This window comes from Primulina eburnea, chromosome 8 (genome assembly GCF_022965805.1).
Source record: "Primulina eburnea isolate SZY01 chromosome 8, ASM2296580v1, whole genome shotgun sequence".
NCBI lineage: Eukaryota > Viridiplantae > Streptophyta > Magnoliopsida > Lamiales > Gesneriaceae > Primulina > Primulina eburnea.
This window is the reverse complement of record NC_133108.1, coordinates 33,075,449-33,084,021: the sequence shown is the minus strand read 5'-3', so window position 1 is coordinate 33,084,021 and position 8,573 is coordinate 33,075,449.

Here is an 8,573-nt window from a genome sequence, read left to right as displayed (position 1 = left end):
AATTTAGTGAGACGAATTTTTGATTCAATCTAACCGATGAAAAGTACTATTATTTTTTATTTTACAAGTATTACATTTCATTGCATGTATTGACTAGATCGACTCATATCATGAATATAGATATGGGATATCGTCTCCCAAGAGACATATACGTATTTATATTTGTGTGTTGTCTTGTTAGTCTGAAAATGCGTTTTTATTATAACAAATAACATCGAGTTGTTCCAAAATCCAGCCACTATGTGTATGTATGTACAGGTCTCTAGCTGGACACTATGAAGTCAAACTGAACCACGTTCTTTTCAATCTATTTCGATTCTCTATGCATTAAAGACTCTAACCGGGCCGCATCGGAAACCCAATTGCAGATTAGTTTTCTATTGGTATTGTTCACGAATTCAAGTATATTCATTTGCTTATTAGCTCAAAATTATAAAGTACTTTTGATTAATAAATACACATTACCCGACATTTCCAGATGACAAGAATATCTCCTAAAAAGACAAAGATATATTGCATAGTCTTTCTCCCTCATGAATATGTAAGCAGGAAAATCTAACTACAAAGAATGATTATATGTGGTATGTCATCATTTATGGACCAATGAAAATCCTCGAAAGCCAACACTGTTCTAGCTATATCGAGGGTGCACCTCAAATGGTGGAAAATCATCAGTCCAAGTGGACCACTGAGGATAAGAAGAAGGTCCATCTCGACAATATGATTAAGGATATTCTTTATAAAACTTTTGATAAAAATATGTTAAGCAAAATTAAAATGTAACATTCGAAAAACCAACCTACGTAAACCGCATGCATGCAAAATTGTTTTAATTGCTTAATTGTTTTATCTAATTGATTTTAAATGCTATAGCATGATATTTATTATATGATTAAATGATAATATAACATGATTACATGAAATTTAAGGATTTTACCCGAATATTCGATAATAAGCAGGGGAAAAGAGACCGGTGACGATCAAGACAAAAATATTTATTCTTCACTAAATATTGGCAAGGCTTCCTAATATGATTAAAGATGATTTAATTTTTCTTAAATGTTGGAATTCAATTTATTTTATGAGTCGAGCTCAATTTTTCTCGGGAAGCCGATTTTGGGCAAACCAAAGTAATTGGTTTCTGGGTTTGCCCAATTGGGCCCAAGATATGTCTTTTTTAAATCATTAAATTGGACCCAATAACACTTAATTAATTAAATAATAAAATATATAAAATAAATTTCCATAAAATAATATTTTTGATCTTTTAATACTCCTTGTTTGCCCAAAACCGACTTCCCGGGAAAAATCGAGCTCGACACGTAAAATAATTCGGAACTCCAACATTTTAAGGAAAATTAAATCATTTTTAATCATGTTAAGAAGTCTTACTGTTATTTAATTAAAAATATATATTCTTGTCTTGGTCGTCCCCGGTCTCATTTTCCCTGCCTATTATCGAATATTTGGATAAAATCCTTAATTTCATGAAAACATGTCATATTATCATTTAATCATGCAATCATATATTTAATAATGTAATAAATATCATCAAAAATTTAAAAAAAAAATTAAATAAAACAATTAAGCAACTAAAATAATTTGCATTCATGTGATTTACGTAGGTTGGTTTTTCGGACGATACAAAAGGAGTTTTAAAAGATAAAAAATGTTATTTTTGAGAAACTAATTTTATAAAATTTTATGTTTTAAATTAGATAAGTGTTATTGAGCTCAATTTAATTATTTAAAGTATGCACAATTGTTCTTAAGCTTGCAAGCCCAAAACCAAACCCCATTAACATGTTGTTTAAATCAATAAATAAGTTACCCAGGCTTTCAAAACACCATATTTTTACCTTCCTAGCAGCCGAAATACACCTCAAGCAGACACACAATTTTCGAAAATATCAGGGAGGGAAAAGGCTGGTGTTTTTCGTCGTCCGGTCGTCCAACATAGCACCCTCGTCCACGATCGTATATTTGAGTATCGCAAAGGCATGTTTTCTAAACCATTTTTAAACATCATACAAATCATAATATGTGTGTGTTAATTGATTATGCATGAAAAATATTGGTGTTCAATTATTTTACGGTAGGATACGTATTTTCAAAGTTTTAATGATTTTACGCTTGTTATGAAAAAAGTTTGAATCCAAAGAATATGCTGCCAAATTAGGATGTTATATGATTGAATTATGGACAAAACACTGATAAAATAATAGAGAAAACAAGCTGGAACTATGGGAAACAAGAGAGGTGTGGAACTGTGTGTTTTTATGGTTGTACAAGGGTCATGTGGCTCAATGGCTTGCATGGGGGCTCACGGCTTGGCTAGCTTGGGTTGGGGCCTGGGCTGGACGTGGGTCAGGATCACGAAGGGTCCTAGCATGGCTCGGACTCCTTGGTGGCAGCTTTTGAGGAGTCTCGTGGAGCATGGACTCCTCGCGCGCTTTGGAGGTGTCTCGTGGAGCTAGGTCAGGAGGCTCACGGTGGGTCCTTGAGGGTCTAAGGAAGGTGTTCCAAGGTTGGGGCAGGGGCTGGAGTGGCTTGGGTCGGTGCTGGCTCAAGCAAAACGTGGATGATGCAACTCGCGCACCTTGGAGAGCAAGCATGCGCGGCTGCTGTCTCCTGATTCAGGGGTTTCACTGCAGGGGTTCTAGGTTCTAGTCTGGGATGAGTCTGGGCGTGGGTCAATGAGGGTCGTGAGTGGTCAAGTGGTTAAGTGCTGGTAGAGTCGTAAGGCAACTAGGAGTCCTAATGCACCTTAAACTCACACACGCACCAAAAGGGTCAAGGGCAGTAAGCTTTAACGAGGGCCAAGGGCTGGTTCAGGGGCTAGGGGCAGGTCAGTAGGTTTCCTAGATGGGTTGGCTTGGGTTTGGCTCGAGTTGGCTCGACCATGGCTCAAGTAAATAAGGAGTTGTCTCGGGTGGTTCAAGCAAGGGTCATATTTCGAATTTAAAAGACCAAAATTGGAACCATGGGACCAAGGGTGTGGTTCATGGCTCACAAGGGTAGATTAGGTATTAAAAATGCTATGTTTCATATTTGGGAAGAAAATAATGAGTTTTGAATTTATTCGGAATTTAATCGCCTCACGAAACGCTAATTAAAGAATTTATTGAAACGCCTAGATTTAAGCTTAATAAAATTATGAAAATTATATTTAAGTTTAAATAATTATTTGAAATAAGCACATGTCATTAAAAGTGAGAAAAAATAAAACCGAAAATTTTTACGTATAGGGGCAAAACGGTAATTTTACACTTAGGAAAATACGTAAAAGCTTGGCAGTGTCCCGAAGGATCATAATGCATGTTAAATGATATTCTATGATTTAAAATGGTGATTTTGATGAAAATATGTTATTTTATGATTTATGGTAAAGATGTCCAATTTCTACTGTTTAAAATGATATTTTTGGAAAGCTGTGTTATTTTATGATTTTTAAAGAAAAGAAAAATATTTTCAGGGATATGAATTGACTATGACAAATTATATATGATATGTGGGGGATCCGTTTTTTTTAGGGGACGGTGAACTTAAAATTTTGTGGAGATGTTGTGAGGGCCAAGGCCTCAGAGGGAGCCCATATGTGGGCCAAGGCACCAGAGGACCCCGTTTACGTGCCAAGGCCCCAGAGAAACCCATGTATGGAAAAAGGCCTTAGAGGGACCCCGACGATCATATTTCCATGGTGGAGTCTAGTGTCCACCCCCATAGGCCATGTGGAGCTGAAGACTGATCAGTCGACTGGAGGAAAAAAGCTAGTCACTTTCAAGGATCTTCACCCAAAATGATATATGATTGAAAGCTTTACGATCAAAATGATTTTATGATATATGATTTATACTCAAAAGTTTTTAAATGATTTATTTATGCTTAAAATCTTTTTAAATCATTTATTTATGCTTAAATGATTTTAAATGGTTTATTTATGTTCAAAAGCTATTTTAAATAAAAGTATGATTTTTAAATACATGTGATTGTATATGTATTATTTGCTACTCATGTTTAGAACGTATTGAGCCATTAGACTCACTAGGTTTGTATGATGTAGGATTTGATGATTTTATGGGAGGCGCTGACGATTGAGTGGATCGAGTACAACAGTATACTCAAGTGGCCACCCCCATAGGCCATGTGGAGCTGAAGACTGATCAGTCGACCGGAGGAAGAAAGCTAGTCACTTTCAAGGATCAAACTTCACCCAAAATGATGTATGATTGAAAGCTTTACGATCAAAATGATTTTATGATATATGATTTATGCTCAAAAGTTTTTAAATGATTTATTTATGCTTAAAATCTTTTTAAATCATTTATTTATGCTTAAATGATTTTAAATTGTTTATTTATGTTCAAAAGCTATTTTAAATAAAAGTATGATTTTTAAATACATGTGATTGTATATGTATTATTTTCTACTCATGTTTAGAACGTATTGAGCCATTAGACTCACTAGGTTTGTATGATGTGGGATTTGATGATTTTATGGGAGGCGTTGACGATTGAGTGGATCGAGTACAACAGTATACTCCCGAGAGACCTCTATGTTTCCGCACTAGCTTGTTAGATATAAGATTTAAAGATTATTATTAATGATTTTATTAGAGATATTTTTATGCTTTAATTTTATGTTAGTTGATCTTTTAAAGGTCAACGTAGGATTTTTGGTTAGTTGACGATTTAGAGATTTATTTTATGCACTTGAGATTTTAAACGTTAATTTATTATGGTTACGAAAATGTTAAGTATTTTAAATTAGTATTTTCAAATTATGTTTAAAAAAAAGTCGATGTCGTTTCATAAAATGTGTATTACTGCAAAATAAATATGGGAAAAATTGACTCAATTATGTGATAGAAATGATCAATCCAAAGAACATAAGCTCACAGTTGCAATTCAAAAATTTGATTATGCTAAGATGAAACCTAGCAAGACACTAAATGAGTTTGATGAATGCTTTCGTAGCATTGTTATTGAGCTTTTTCTCTCTCGAGAAATAATATTCTAACCATGAACTTGCTTTGAAGGTAATTAGAGCTTTGACCAAAGAATGAGACGTAAAGATAATATCTATTATGGAGTTCAAGGACCTCAACAAGATCGAGCTGCATGACTTGGTTTAATAATTAAAGATATATTAGTTCAATCTGGGGATCCAGACAGAAGATAGCCTTTCACCCCTTAGCCTACCAAAGCTCTAGCCTTTACAACCCCTACATCATCCAATAATGAAGAGTCTTCTGGCATAAAGTCTGCTGACCAAATAAGTAACGAGTGTATGTTGCTATTTGTTAAGAAATTTGGCAGATTTATGGCAAAGAAACAATCTAAATTTATTTCCAATTGCAAAAAAGATCAAGTTAATGATAATAAATCTTTCTTTGACCATGGAAATAAATGTATTTTTATTATAGAATGTAACATTCCAAAAAATGATGACGAGAAACCTTAAGAGAAGAGAAGGTCCAGATATGATAAGAAATACTTCAAGAAGAAAACGACCAAAGAGTACTTGTTGCTTAGAATAGCAAAAGCAAATGGACAGACTCAGATTCAGACTCCTCAAGCTCATAAGCCTCATCCAACAAGAGTGAATAAAAACTAGTTCAATGTCTAATGATAGATGTTGAGCTGGAGACTACAGAAGTTGAGTTGGAAAATGCCAATGGAATGGTATTTGATTTAGCAATGATGAATTTACACGTGAAGATATTATTACTGCATTACGGGCGTGGTGGATGAGATTTAAAATACTCATGCAATCATTCGATTGATATATGAACATGATCAACCAGAAGTCCAAACCAGTCGAAACGTAACTTATGAGAACAAGGCTAAGCATAGAGGACTTGACTATTTTGAACATAAGAGCTCTAAGTACTGCCGAACTGGCTAAAATATAGAAAAAGTTCAGCTGGTTTTTATTACCCTGAATAGATTTTACCAAAGATAATATCCTCACTGCATGCAAGCTTGGTAAGCAAGTGAGATCATACTTCAAAAAATAAAGGCTATATAACTCATCAAACAAATGATTGGATTTACTGCACATTGATTTCTTTGTTCCTATACCAGTGAGGATCTTAAGGGGAATAAAATATACTATAGTGATTGTGGATTATTATTCCAGGTTTACTTGGGTAATATTCTTGTCTTCCAAAAGATCATACTAGTTTCCAGTTGGGCAAGGTTTAAAACATCTTCAACATGATAAATTCGTTGTGCTAAGTAGGATAAGGAGTGATATGAACACTTAATTTACAAACAAATCTATCTCATCTTATCTTGATGACCGACAAATAAATCATGAGTTCTCTGCTTCTCGGTCACCGCAAAAAAAAATGATGATGCTAAAAAAAGAAACTATACCTTTAAGAAAGCATCAATAAAAATGATAGCTGATTCTGAGATACTTTGAAAATTTTTGGCAGAACAATTAATACATCTTGTTACACTTAGAATAAATCAATGATAAATAAAAAGCCTGATAAGACTCCACATGAGATATAGAATGGTAATATACCTGATGTATCATGCTTTAAAATATTTGGCTATAAATTTTTCATTTATAACAATGGTGACGGCTTTAGATTATAAATCTGATGCTAATGTGTTCTTAGGATACTAATCTGTTAACAAAGGTAATAGAGTTTACAATATTATAACTTTTTTCGTTGAAAAACAAGTGCATGTTGTATTTGATGAATCATCTATCTGTCAAGGTGGTGAAAGCAATAATATGAATGACTTAACAATAGATTAAAAGCTACTAATCTTGATACTAAGAGCGATGATGAGATAGATTTGAGAAGAATAGCTAGAGTTGTTCCTAATATAAGTTCAGCCTAAAGTGAGGAAACCATAGTAAACCAAGCTCTAGATGAAGTCGAGCCGGTGAATGACAACTAGCCAGAGATACCTCAAGGGGAAGATGTCGCAAACACCAATAAGGATAAATTTACTCAACGTCGAGATCCAAATCCTTTTGGACCTAGTGTCCGATAGAATAAGAATCATCCACTAGAATTGGTCATCAGTAATGGAACTGCACCTCTTAGAACTAGGGGACAAATGTTAGAAGAATTTTTGCATGTTGCATTCATAACACAACTTGAAATTAAAAAGATAGATGAAGCACTAATATATTGAAGCTTAATATATGTTATGCAAGAGAAATGGTGTGTTGTCGTTGACCTACCAAACTTAAATTCCTACTCTCTAAATATGACGAGTGTAATGGTGAATAGGGTCGAATCTATTGGGAACGAGGGATTTAGTTCTTTCGAGAATAAAAACAAAATAAAAATGGGATTGTTGGATAAGAACAAAATAAAATATTAAAACTAAACTTAGAAAGCAATAAAAAGTAATAAATCTAAACGAGAATTAAATAATACCGATGAATGATTAACAAATGAGAAAATTCAATCTTACCGAGTTCTGATTTAAGGGGTCTCGGTTATTCAATTGTATCACTATTCATCAGCTAACATATTATTTATTCATGCAGTTACAAACAATTAACCATATAATAATAGGGATAGCCACTAAAATCCTTTTGTTACCTAATTTAATTGACCAAACCCAGCATCCAATCAAAACTTTCAACAATCAATTGGGCATGATAGGGTTCCATATTGATTAAAAATAGCATTTTCATTTTGTGAAAACAGTTAATCCTAAAATATAACAATAGAGATAGTTGCAATTGATAAATTTAGTTTTGTTGATTTATTTAGATTAAATATGCTATGATAGCATAACACACATAATCATCGCTACTCATGTACCAATCGTTCATGACAATTACCGATCAATGAATTTATATATAGCAATAGAAAATTATATATCGAATTAAGTTGTCAGATTAATCAACTACTTTCATAAAAAAAAACAAAAAACAAAATACTTGGCCAAAACAAGAATAGTAAATTAAATCACAAAAAAGCCTCACAGTTCTAAAATTGAAATAATAGAAATATACCTTGAATCAGAAATAAAACTTAGCCTAAAGTTGTGCAGAGAAGATGAGAAATTCCTTGTCTTCTATTTTGTTCTTCACGTTAAAGAGATAAAGGGATGAAAAAAATTCTTATGACTCCTTGTGTTTCACATTGAAGAGAGTGACGGAGAAGATAGTGGAATTCTATTTATTTTTTGTGTGTCTCTATCTCTTCTTCACGTATAGATGATTAATTGGGCCAAGAACAAAGCCCATTAACCAAAAGAAAACCTAATGTAGAAAATATCTCAATAAAAGAATATAATTTTTTACGGAATAAAACTATATTTAGTATTCTTTATCTCAAAAACAACTTCCTTCTCCAAGAATTATTTTTAAGTCAAAAACCATAATTAAGACTCTAAATTTTGGCATACTCTTTACAAATTTCGAGATTCACTCTTTGAAATTCTGCCAGCTTCAGTTTCACATACATCAAAAGAACAGTCACAAGACGTGATCACGAATTGTTCCAAGACTTCTTCTATTTTTTGTTTTTTTCACAGCTTTATCTTGCCAACTTCAAATGTGATAAAAATCACATTTTTAGCTCAAATTTC